Raw genomic sequence first — 13,531 nt, 5'->3', positions numbered from 1 at the left:
CTTGGGGGATATTGTGACGCTTCTCTATTGACGGCGTTCCGGCGAAAGGATGTAACGAAAGCCAAGCGGAAGGGGGAGTCGTTAAGGGGAAGCGTATACCAGTAACGGTGCAGCCACCTCGCGGGGCTGCGAGAACCCGTGCGCTGGGGTGTTGCCGCGGTGGCGCGGTGTTCGCGCCCCGGTAGCGGCGGCGGCAGCACAGGCGAGAAGGAGGTGGGTGCGCGCGGGACACGCGGCTCGCAGTCGTCGCCGCGACTCGGGACCGCGCGCCAGCCGCGCCCTCTCTAAGCGGTGCACGTTGTGAAAGCACGCCTCCGTACGACGACCACTGTGGCAGTCAGTCCTCAACTCTCTCTCTCTGTCTCTCTCTCTCGCTGCCTCTATATATGTGCTATCGACTGGTCACCGCCTCTATATATGTACTCAGTGCAGAGGATTCCTCACTGCCCTTCTCGGAGCCTGCGATACCAAAGGACGGCGGTGCGACGACGAACTTGTGTCACCCACCTGTTGCTCTTTTGTCCGCATCACCAGAGCACGCCCGCGGCGCCTGGACGAAGCGGATCCCTGTGACTCGCGACTCGGAAGGTGTTAATAAGAAAGCTGGTGCTTGTGTTGGACGTTTGTGTGAACTTCGAAAGTTGTCCTCCGGACAGCTGCAGGAGAACTTGGAGTAGGTCACGCGAATCAGAAAGAAGTTAGCCGCAGCAATCTAAACTCTGACTTTTGCCGGAAACGTTCACATTTCTGTCAAATTTTCACATTTCTCGCACACATCGTGCTTCCCACACTGACTTTGCTGTAATAGCAACCGCTGCCATCTTCTTTATGCGTAATACATCCTTACATTCGCGAACAAAACCCCATGCATGAGAAATGATTGGTGACTCGGAATGCCTTCAGTTATTTCTTTGATTGCGAGGTTGTTTGCATCTGGCCTGAACACTACGAAGTGAAGAGAAAATAATCTAAATTTAGACGAAAAAAACGCATTCTCTACTTCAAACCTACTTGCACAGATGATTCGACATTTATAGTTTGCAGACTTATGTGAGACTTCAGACTGTGGTGGTTATATAAAACGTGTAACTATTAAACACGCATTTAAACTATATAAGGAAGCCATTTGAGCGTAGATTGAATGAACCAGTTGAACGTTGACTGAAGATCGAACGTAGCTTTGACGCAGCTTCAATAATTCGCCATTATCTTCATGTGACGCATCGTTATTGAATCATAGACTTAAACGCTAGACAAACGGGGAAATGGTGTGCAGATATGTTCAAAAACTGCTCTTTATTCTCGGCTCATGGAAACACGGGCCATCAGTTTTGTTAAGATAGGTCACTGAGCATCGTTCTCAATGACTAGAGTGAAGATTTCGGGCTATCTGCAGAAATTTAGAATGTGGTAGAGCATGCGTAAAGGAGCTGAAGTTGCAGTTTCTCGACATCCTGGTGAAATCTGGTGATTCTAATAAGTTTTAGTGTAGAAAGGTTTGTGGAAAAAGCGGCTCATTTGCTTGGCATTTTATCTGCACTAACAAGCTAGCCTTGTTTTCTGAGTGAGGCCACGTTTATCAAGCACAGAAAGACCTGTACAAATACGTGAAGGGCACACTGTACATAGAGAGACTGTATTTTTATGATGCACGGGAAGCGTTGAAGCTAACAACAACAAAAAAAGGCTTCCAGTGCATGTGGCTAACAAAAATAGCTCTTCAAACTTTCTCGTCACCAGAACTGTCGTCAAGCCTAGTGAGTCAGACTCTTGGGTCAAGGAGTAACTCCTCAAGCGCTTTTGTACCTGCTCGAAATTTGGTGAACTGAAAGCAAGTTCAATACCTTCATCTTAGATTGTTCGTTTGGTAACACGTACTCGTTACTTGTAGTGTGAGTGTAATTCATGGCTACAGATTAATTTATACCAATCTCCTACTTTCAAGGAATCGCAGCCCTTTTCTCTCAACCGCCACAGCTGGAAACGCCTATAGCATATCTAACCATTAGACGTCATACAAGTTGAAAACGTCTAATGTGAGTCTTACATTCATGTGCGCTTTATACAACGCGCTTGCCCTTACAGAAAAAAGAAAAACAGATCGTTAGAAAAAAATATTCGCAATAGAGGAACACCCGTAATTGCCGATAAGAGTACACAACTCGTAGTCGTCGTGTCTGATCATTTAAAGATCTTTTACCGGAGCGCAATCTGTCCTCGAGAACTGAACTATTAGACCAGAAATTGTTATGATTAGAGAAGGAGAATAGTATACTGAAATGTACATGCAAAAGCACTCGCTCTTGTCGGGAATTTCAGAAATTTTTATCCGCTCCGAAAACTAATTTTTCAGAACCCTTATCAATCGTTCTTGATCCGCAAGAGCCTTTCCTCTCAGACTCCACCAATTTTGGGCTAGAGTATTCGCGTGAGCTCTCTGACATAACCCCGATTGCGCAAGTGATTCCAGTAAGAAAGTTTCTTCGATAGAGAGTGCCCAGAGAAGAAGTGCAGGGATATCGCTTTTTCTTTGCGCTTGTTGCGTAACTTTTGAAGTAGATGGGTGGAACCGGAATTTAATCCCGACACGACACTCCCGAAACGAGAAGCGCACTTCGAAACAGAATTACACTATATCGGCAAAAGTGTGGCACAGAGCAGAGGAGTGAGGAACTTCTGAAGGAAGACCGTAAACAACACGCTCGAGAAACTCTGTTGCGTGTTCGTCGTGGTGAGACATTCCTGTGGTGCGTTAGGTTGTATTAAGCCGCCGCGATTGTAAGACACGGATTCTTCTCCTCGTCGTCCTCCACATCGTGCGTGTTGCAAAACACAGCTGCCCCCGCCCGCACGCTGTCTGAGTTGCAGTTAGTGGGACGGCGTTCCTCGTGATCAGCCAAGTGGAAGCACTCCTGACTGACAGTGCGTGAAATCCCCCGCGACTTGAACGCTCGAAGCGAGGTAAGCTGATTTCTGCTTTGTCTTTCTCCCTTCCATACATTCCTGGCCCGCCCTTGCAAGCTGGGTGAATATATATTTATTACAGGTTGCTTTTTGAAAGAAAGGAGTAGAGAAGTACGGAAACAACATACCAATGCTTTGTTTATGGTTTATCACTGATAAGAATAAAGGTTAATTAACTAGACAGGCAGCGTCACGAGCGATAGAACGGCTATTATTCTTTCGGTGTAATGGAGCGCTCTTGCCATTGAAAAACACAATGTAGCCTAATGAACAACCATCGAGAATAAAAGATGAACTACATTTAGTGTAAATGTGTTGATTCGGTGGCAGCGTAAGAGTAGCTTCAAGTTGCTGGTTAATGGCCGGAGCACAGTGTACATCTGCTTTAATATAACGTTGCGTAACTACACACAGGCGGCAATTAACAATAGAGGAAATCGGTTGACCCTTCCAGGAAATGACACATTTGACGCTCGCTTAACGCCGCCATTCGATATTACTCACCTACGATTGGGATCATGCTTTATCATAAGAAATATCAGCATTTTATGCACATTTGATCCCGGACAGTTTCAGTGCAGTGCAAGGTTTCATGAACTCCATGGCAAACAAGAAATGGCAACGCCATAAGTATTAAAAAGATGCTGTGTTCCTACGTTCGAACCAATTTCGGAAGGGCCTCTGATGACATCTGGTGCCCGAAGTCTGAAGTGCTTGTGTGTTTTGGAGAGTGCTTAAGCCTAAAAAAAGAAAAAAGAAGACGCACATGTCCCGCGTTGTTCGTACACAACAAAAGTTGATCGCGCATTATTGGTTATCTGCTGATAACGGGGTAGTGGTGTAGCATAAAAAAAAGAACAACACTTAAAAAGATTAGTAAATTTCTCTTTTGTCTTAATGGGATAGGCCCAAAAGTTTGTACATTCCAAAGCTCTATCAGTGAAAAAAATAAAATTTGAAAGATTAGAAGACCCACTGATAAATCAGTAGCTAGCAACACTGCGTACGAACTTGGTGGCCTAGCAAGCACAGAACTTTTTGCGGCGCACTGACAGCTTTCTTCGCTGGGTTTATTTGTGCTTTTCAGTGGTCCTCAACGAGATATCGGTATTTGGGAGCAAAAATATTGTTAAAAAAACTTAAACGTCCTCGTCACTGGAACATCACCTGATGGCGCTGGCGGTGCGAAATGAAGTACCACGTCGGCTTCTTTTATTTTATTATTATTATTATTATTATTTATTTTGCCGTGGACTGATTTGTGCACTTTTTCTCTATGAGTGTTCGCCTAACACTTACCATCTACCGCAAAATCCTTCAGTACAGGACACTATCTCGCGTATACGAAAGCATGCGCCGTAAGGTTTGAAAACTTTGGACGCACAGGCTGGAAAAGGCCATTTCGCAAGCCTCAGCTACAGGCGTCAGCAGCGGGTGTCAATAAAAAGGTGCTAGACACTGCCCCAGTAAAGCTTTAATGTCTTTTGCAGGAGTTTAACGCAGTAAGGCTTCAGTTGCACCTTAAGCCAGTGTAGACGCTGCAGCCAAGAGTTGGGGACTTAAAAAGTTGGATTTCTTTACAGATTTGTAGTAAGAAAGGCAGTGGCGAGCAAAAATTGCTGAATGAGGAGTGCCCCCAGTATCCACGAATGTAATCCAATATTCTATTCAGATGTTAAATGAAACGAGCGAAATGCGATGTGCGTAGACGCGATTGGGTGAGATTGTCGGTAAAAAAAAGAACTTTCTTTAAGTAGCCATTTGTAAGATACGTCTAGTATAATTTTATCTGCTTTCATATAATTATGCCTACATGTCCCATACAGCACTTCCTAACTGTTAATCACGGGAAAAAATGTGCGCACGCATCATCTCACATCCAATCAGTGCATCATATATCCACAAGCTCGGTTTGTTACCAGTACACTTCTGCGAGTACGTTACAAACGCCGTAATAGTTGTATTATCGGACAATTCTCCATTATGCAGATATTTTGAAGCCACAGAAAAGTATTGAAAACACATAACAATATATCGCAAATATTATACGCGGTGATAACACCGTAGTTAGATACAATGTTACGCGGCCTCCTACTGAACACTGCCTAAATTGATTACCACGTATCATCAGTGTTGAAAAGGCGTGCATCCAGCTACGCCCATATTTGCGTGAAAGTTCTACTACGCTAAAAATAGCGGGAAATCTTCCAAGTGTCTTGTTTTTTTTCTATTCAAGTTAATTGAGTAGCCTATAAACCTGAGCGACACTGAAGTTTACTTCACCGATTATCATGCTCAAAAGAATTTTCGTCAAATCAACACAAGTATGGTTGGGCGTTTTGGCGAAGTAGATCATGCGCGTTGTGTTTTCCTGGACGCGAAACTGCGCTTACAAATTGCTTCTGCACTAGCATTGCCTGCTTCAGTGCGTAGTTTCAATGAGCGCACCTACAACATACAAATTAAATGCCACAATTTTATTGGTCCTTTTTAGTATCATTCCGAGGGAGACGGTTCATAAGAAAGTATTGTGTTTCCAAAGTTCGTGGACATTCTACAAGTAACTTTCCCCACAAAGTGATCTACGGCACCGCGACGCAGTTCGAGAGGTGGAACGGCAGCTTTTGCTAGCTGCTGGGAACAGCTCGTCGTACTTTTGTACTTTTCAGCGCATCGGCAGAGCTTCATGATAAAAATAAAGGCCCTTTTCCATAAGAACGCGTCGCTGATAGTTAATCGAAATAATATTATCCAATAAGCTGGGTATAAAGAAACATATTTCTTTTTCATTATGTCTCCTGGTAATATGCCTAATGTTCACTTAAGTGAGGCGGGTGAAGTTATTAAAGATTTATCGTGGTCTAATCATTTGAATTCTTCGTGTCGCAAGTATTAAAGCAAGTTCTAGAGGCGTTCAGATTCAATGGGTGCACGACTGTCGTTCGCGGCTTCAATTTTCCATTTGGCTTTAATCTTTCTCCATGCTTTCAGAGCCACGTCGCGACTTCACACGCACAGTGGCATAAGGACACCCTATTTTGCCATAACGCATTCATCTGTACCGACACAGATACGACTGTCTTGGATCTGGTTCTCGACAAAGACGACAATCCTGATGCAGCAGCGCACTGCGTGCTACGTTTGGAATAATGACATCTAGAATCTTCATATTAATGGTTTCCTAGCTAAGAACACAAAAGTAAAAAAACACAAAAGAGCTTAATACGAATATAAGATGGGAGTGGAGCATTGGGACAGCCGTACATTCATTATATCGACCAAGAAAATGTACCGAAAAACACATTTCTCGGTTTCGCAAGGTCTCTTCACTTGCTCACGCAGACAGAAGTTTCTAACCCTATGGAGATTGCGCTAGCGGCTTTTTCGTGAAAGTTTTATGATCTCTCCCTCTCAGTTTTATCTGGCGAATATTTCACGCATACACGCGTCTCAACCAGCGCGAGCAGACGAGGCCACCCTACTTTCGTAAGCGTTTGTTTCGTGGCCTCCAGAAACGAGAATCTCAGCGGGAGGCGATATTAGGGATTTAAATATTTCAGCATCCCTCCTTTACGCCAGTTGTGAATATAAATTCTTGCGTTATGTGATTTTTGTAATGGGAGGCGCGCCCCCTATTTTTTGCGCGAACGCTTGCATCACTGCGACTCGAAGAGGCCATCAAGTTTGATTTGTTTTCGGATGCAGATTGAGAACGCCGCACCATTCAGCAGAAAAAGCTCAATGAGATTATGTTATAAGCCGCTTCCTTTCGGTTGCGTTGTTTTTCGCCATAGGATTGTTTTGTTTTTGTACCGCGAAATTACATTTTCGCTTTGTTTTGCAAGCTACTCACTGACGGATAGCGTCATATATCCTTTCATCGCGTGCGTAACTATCTCAACGATGTTTTCTATGCTTGTGCTATTAATGGTCACACTTCGCGCGAGCTAAACCTGACACTACAGATCTATCAAGTGCTCCGTGCCAGATGTCTTCTCGTGACAGAAATTTGAGGCTATATATTCTACCTATCACGCAGGACATTCAGCCAGATCGGCCTAGACCACGTTTCGCATTAACCTTGCTCTTAGTAGCAAGGCTAGTTTTCAGGTTGTCCTAACGAATTTTTTCGTTGGTATTTGTAAGCTTTAGAGTTTGTTTAGTCATGTTATCGAGATCGGACAAATGATAAAATTGGTTCGCAACTTTGTTTGTAGGCTACGAAAGCTCATGGGCTAAGAGAATTACTTTGCCATAGGTATAAGCAGAACGCCAGGGATGTAGCTCGACGGCTGTTACGTGCAGTATTGCACCCACGAGTTTTATATCAGGCGCAATATCACCGGCTCACTTTGGCACAGGTGGCACAGTGGGAGACAATTAACCGTGATGCTATGTGCACAGTCACAACTCTAGCCCACATCACTCCTATACCAACCTTACAAGAACATGCCCAGCTCAACACAATTGCAGAGCTAATTTCGGAGCGTGAAAAACCCCGTGAAATCAAAAAGCAACTTGTTCCCGCTGTCACTGCGTTTCACGCTCAGTTTCGACGCGGCTCTTGGATTGACAATCAGCCCTATGCACTGCCTCCCTGGGAATTCAGCAGCATCACGACTAATAACCCAACGAAGTTGCGACGCCGTAGTACAACAGGTATTACCGACGAACGCAATATCATCGATGCATTATGCGCTACCACCTGCAAAGTATATACGGATGCCGCTATCCTACCAGACGGTGGAAGCGCATTATTCCTCAGTACTACGCATAATTTCATGAGTGGTCACCAGCGTTATTTATCTACGGAAGCCAGCGCTCTAGTGAAAGCACTTCAAGCCATCCACGACGCTGTGCAACAACTAAGCTGCCTACAACCAAACAAATAGATGTCTTCACTGATCCTTGGGTGACCGGTGAAGAACTCAGGAAGGTTTACAAAGCGCTAGAAATCTGCGAGACGATACACACTATGACTAGTAAAACAGCTACTTGCGTCAAGGCAGACTGGAATCAAGGCCCTGCTGCGAACTCTCACAACATTCCTGCTTACCAACAGGCGCACTGCCCTCCTAATCCAGATATTCCGTCTATTCCCCTGCTACCTTAACCCCGTAACTCTCTTCCATCCCGTAAAAATTTTATCTGGCAAGACACACGCGCTTTTATCCCCCCGTTTGTCTGTTCCCTCCCCCTTTACCTTACTAGGGCGGAGAAAGTTGCGCTTAGGAAGCCTCGGACCGGGGTGGCCCTTACTCCGGCTGTGAACTAAACATGGAGCTGTTTGCATTTACCACTGGGCGCTACGTGTTCACACTATTTAGTCCCAGTGACGAAGGCACATGCGTACCGCCTAATATGACACGTCCAGGCTTACAATCGGAACGCTTGCGGTAGCAGCAAGCCGGCCTCCGATACAGTGTCACAACCATGACCGTTGAATACATGGTAACAGATTCCACAAAACACTGCTTCAATTCATACGAAACGCAGGCCTCCCAGCACACATATATATTACACATATACACATAAACAATTATGCCTTAAGGGAAAGTCTTTATGATAACAATAATAATAGTAATGAAAATACCCGCAATAAAAGATGCGACATTCGTTCAACTTGAAGAATTAGTTCACATATAGGCAGGCTACAAACTTGTAGCATGTCTACAAGTTACTTTTTCTCTTACTCGTAAAATGTCGACAGTCCCACAGTACGTATTAACTTTTACTGGTGTGATTAATATCAGTCCCCCCTCTGATAATTCACAATATACGAGTAATAGTGGAAAGAATTCAAAGTTTGAGTTGTTCGACACGTATTCCACTGCTGAGCATTAAACAGTTCGCACTTTTTATTATATTTCAAAAGCTTTACGAAAGTGTGTACAACCCCCATGCCGCTTTATTGTGCTCAAGCTTTTCCTTATTAGCAAGCAGTTGTTTTTAATTGCTGAAAAGAACGGGTTAATGGTTCCATTTGTAAAAGGTAATTACTTTTATGGGCCGTTGTTCATACGTTATGATCTTGACTGTTGTATGCTGACCATATAGGACTCGTGAGCGTAACCAGGGAGCACATTCCTGTATCTTCCACGTGTATTGCCAGGGAAAATATTAGCCAATCTATTGGATAGATATTGACCTAATTGTCCAATGATAATATTACCAATGTCGAGCCTAGGCTGCCACAGGTCAGAACGAAGCACGTATTTTATCGTGTATATTCTCGATTACACTCAGATGGTCGAGTATAACTCGCAAAAGTTTTTCACTGTGCCGTATAACAAGCTCTCGAAAGGACTGTTCAACTTTGTTTGCCCGACAGCGCCTCTGCTTGCCTGCTGACTGCGTCGAGTCACTGCTCGACATCGCATCAGTGTTCTTTCATTTTTCAACCAGTAAAGCCATGGTTGGTTAACAGATACATTAGGCAACTAGTCAGAATAAACTTTCGCAGGAAGAGTGCATTAGTGTCAGCTGCATAAGCGCAGTGACGGCTATGTGCAGTCCACGCCATTTTCATTATCAACAAGTCAACCAGGTGCATTGTTTTAGCTTGGTAGTTTTAGGTGGGTGCCTACATTTCCGTTCATAATGCAGCTTACTGCCTTCGCTGGAGCGTACATTCTGTCGTCATGTCGTAGGCATGTGCGATTCGGCAAAGAAACATTCACATTTAAATGGAAGAATAGTTTTTTGAGCGTGGGAGTGACAAAAGAATGCAGAATTTCTTCCAGTTTGACACACATGCCACTGAGCAGTCGTGTGTGCATTAAGCAGCTAAGCACCCCCCCCCCCCCTTCTTTATACATTGACAAAGGAAACCAGATCGAAGCTGCGCCAACACAGTTGACGTGTTCGCTTGGGATTCCCAGAGCGTGCAGTAAGTGCAGGGTATTGGCCACACACGCTGCTGAAATATCTCTCAGCAGCCTGACAGGTGAAGCTGTCGACAGATACCAAAAGAGTGAAAGTCATTGTCATGGTTAAAGTATTGTTAGTCCAAAACTCGAAGCAAACCCGGAAGGGTTGGACCTAGGGTTTGTAAAAGCCGAGCCATCGATGTAGCTGTCTGTTTGCTTAACGGTGTCGCCCGTATCTCTTCGTCAACGCAAAAGCGCTCGATCATGCACGACTGGACATATTTGTCTACAGTGATGCTCGTCCAGTACGCCTGAAGTGGAAATGTGCATATCTGAAAATGGATGATTGAATTGTGGTTTCCCTGTGCGCTGAAATACTTGTTCACCGGTTGGTGGTAAAACCCGGAGGCAATAAAGAGTGTAAGAGGGAGAATAGAGAGGAAGTGAACGGGCCGGGTGGCATGTATTGTAGAATATTCGGAACGCACGTTTTTGCTTGCTTGAGGTTCGAAGGAGGAGGAGAGGTGGTGGGAAGTACTTGGAGAGGAGGCGGAATGGGGGAGAGAGGGAGAAATAAGTTGCGAAAGGCGCACAGGTTAAACAGAAAATACTTTTACAGAAATACAGATACAGAAAATAGTTTGTTAACCTGCACTGGCGAAGTTGTAAAGGAAAACCAAAAGGTAAAAAGAAAAGCACACACACACACACAGAGAGAGAGAGAGAGAGAGAGAGATAAAAACACGTACATATGTAAACACGCACACATAAAGTAACGTGGTAATGTGTGAGTCGTTCAACCACGTCGCTTGAACAGAGCATCTTTAGTAGCGCCTTCGTCGCTTTCTGGTGTGAAGACTGTAGAAGCCAGCACTCCAAGAATAATCTGCTCAGGAAGCGACTGGTCATCGAGGCGTGCCAATACTCGAGCGAGGGAGTGTCTCTAGGACCAATGAGCAGAATGACAAAAGACATGTTAAATTATTCTCTCGCTACCGCAAACCTCACAGGCAGCGATGTCGGCCATTACGATGTGGCAGGCAAATGTACTTAGGAATGGTACCCTAACTGTTCTTTGCCAGGGTTGGCAGAGACCAGTTGTCTCGGTTCGGATAATCCAGATGGGATGCGGAGTCGGAGGCATGGGTTCAGAAGGTGCGGACGGGTACCGCGGAAACCTTAGTATTCTACATAGATCATGTGGTATCACACGGGAGCATGCGAAGATTTATTGCTACATCTTACCTTAACACTGGGTCGGATTTCTGCGCGCAATCTTCGTAAGCACGTTAAGCAGCTTCATCGGCACGTTCGTTGAACTTAATTCAGCAGTTCTGGAAGCCATTGAAAAGTGATGTCATGTCCTTTTAGGACTAGTTGACGACACAGCAACCTTTTTTTCTAACAGAGGAGTAAAAGGCGCAGCTACCGACTTTCCGGACTCCAGATGACGCTGAGCCGCGCTCCCTAAATGACTGCTAAAAATAGAGCACATGCCTTTCCACAATCAGTCTATGCACGACCGTAAGAATGCGGGTAGTTGAACTTTTATCAAGTGGAAGTTGCATAACGTACGTTGCAACGCTTACTACAGGTCAACTAAAAGTACAAGGTTGTAAATCTTGCCTTGTAATCTCACGGAAATTATTTAGTTGATCGCAAATAAAATGACGAGAATGCGCTGCTTTATGATGTCCTAGGTAAAAGAAGACCAGCAAACTTCGGTAATACCTCATGCTCTAAACTCATCTACTGCAGCAGCAGCAGGCTTTCATTGAGCACATGACCATTTTATCAAGAAGGACTTTGCAATGCACACAAGGTCGCTTTCATCTGCTACAGCATTGACTGCTGCAGCTTCCGAAATACCTGGCCAGACGCCAGCGCCTCGGGATCGGCGTGGCACATAAAAATGCGCAAAACTTTCCAAGCGTCAGTGCCCCATTAAAGCAGAGATTAACGGGTGCGACTGCCAAGCGTGCACCCCACCCGTCAGCAAACTCACCACTATTTTCCTTCTTTCCTTCCCTCATCTCTCTCGCTGTCATCTTTGTTTTCCCTTTCCCACGGTGTAGGGTAGCCAACCGGACGTTGTTCTGGCTACCCTCCCTGCCTTCTGCTTTCTTCTTCTCCTCCCCCCCCCCTCCCATCGCCTGGTCAGCAGCACAAATCCCGCACTCGTAACCTCTTTGCATTTGTGTTGCACTCAGTAAGTGGCCCCTTTTAGCGTACGTGTTCCATTTATCCGGTTGAACCTATGTCCAACGATATCAAAATTCTCCATATAATTAGTTAAACTTATGTGGAACCATATTAAGAGTGGCATGCAGAATACAGTGGCAAGAAGATAGAGCGAAGGGTCAAGAACATTCGCCTCCCATAGGTTCCAATTAGTAAGCGGAACATTTTTGCAAGTGTGTTCAACCTACATAGTGAAACCTGCATGGAACGAGGTTAGTGACCCCATTACGTAAACCTATTCCCATGTGTATTTATTCCATTCTTCCGACGTCAAATTTGCATAACCGCCAAAGCATGCATCGGGCGTTAACTCGAAGCGTTGTTTGAAGAGACTAATGAAACGTTCTCCTCGTTTATTAAAAAATTAAGTTATGGGTTTTTACGTGCCAAAACCACTTTCTGATTATGAGGCACGCCGTAGTGGAGTACTCCGGAAATGTCTACCACCTGGTATTCTTTAACGTGCACCTAAATCTAAGTACACGGGCGTTTTCGCAGTTCGCCCCCACGGAAATGCGGCTGCCGCGGCCGTGATTCGGTCCCGCAATTTTATGCTCAGCAGCCCAACAGCATAGCCACTGAGCAACCACGGCGGGTCTCCTCATTTATAGGAGGTCATTCTGTTTGATATAAAAGTGAATAGCATTGCCTTACAAGACAGCCTTTTCGTATTTAATTGGCTGACTACAGGCGATCAGCACGCAGAAGTGGAAGGGTTACGGTGGGGTCAGGGTAATACAGTGAAAGTAGACAACTTGATGTGCAGGTTGGTGCCGGCGCCTGTGATTGGCCCGATTCTTCTTGCTAAGCTTTCGCTGTCTTGCAGAAAACGGCGGCGGCGTGCAAAGGAATGGTAAAATTAAGCTAAAACGGGTCTTCGGGGAAGAAAGTTTGGCATAACGATATCGTTTACTTGCCGAAACGACTCGACAACGTTGTACTGCTGCGCAAATATTTTTATTATACACATGTAATCCATTCTTCCCGGCCGCTCTGACCAGCCAGTGCCGGAGCGATCGGCAGGCAGCCATCTTCTATTCATTTCGGAGCTTGGCAGCCTCCTAATATTCCGCAAATAAAAGAAATAAAAAAAAGAAGCAAAAATCAGTTTTGTTCGGCATATAACGCATCTTTAATGCGTACACGTTACTTTGACGCAGTGAGTTTTCGCGGTTCTGTGATCTCGAGAGACATCCCGGTGAAGTGAGTGCAGCAGGGATGGTTTTTAATAGCCGAGGGCTGTTGGTGAAGAAGGCATACGCTCGAAAATAATTATTTTTCTTTTGTTCGGTCTAAACATGAATGATAAATGTGTACACATCATATAGAACAAGGAACTTCCACGGTTTTCCCGACGTTGCGTGACAGAGAAGTGAAGTAGGGTGGCCCGAGAAAATTTTGACCAATCATGGAGGTCTCCTGGCAGAAATTGAATAGAAAAGTTTGGAAAAGCTTTG

The 13,531-nt window shown here is 44.9% G+C and overlaps 1 protein-coding gene across 3 annotated transcripts in view; it reads left to right on the top strand.

The window, feature by feature from the left end:
* The first annotated feature begins 2,138 nt into the window (after positions 1-2,138).
* LOC142579302 (putative G-protein coupled receptor No18) overlaps positions 2,139-13,531 on the top strand; it is a 119,889-nt gene continuing 108,496 nt past the window's right edge. For all 3 annotated transcript variants that reach the window (XM_075689352.1, XM_075689350.1, XM_075689351.1), the window contains exon 1: positions 2,139-2,961. The gene's annotated coding sequence lies outside the window, so the exon portion shown is untranslated. The remainder of the gene's footprint in view (positions 2,962-13,531) is intronic.

This window comes from Dermacentor variabilis, chromosome 4 (assembly GCF_050947875.1).
Source record: "Dermacentor variabilis isolate Ectoservices chromosome 4, ASM5094787v1, whole genome shotgun sequence".
Lineage (NCBI taxonomy): Eukaryota > Metazoa > Arthropoda > Arachnida > Ixodida > Ixodidae > Dermacentor > Dermacentor variabilis.
This window is presented reverse-complemented; position numbering and strand designations above follow the sequence as displayed.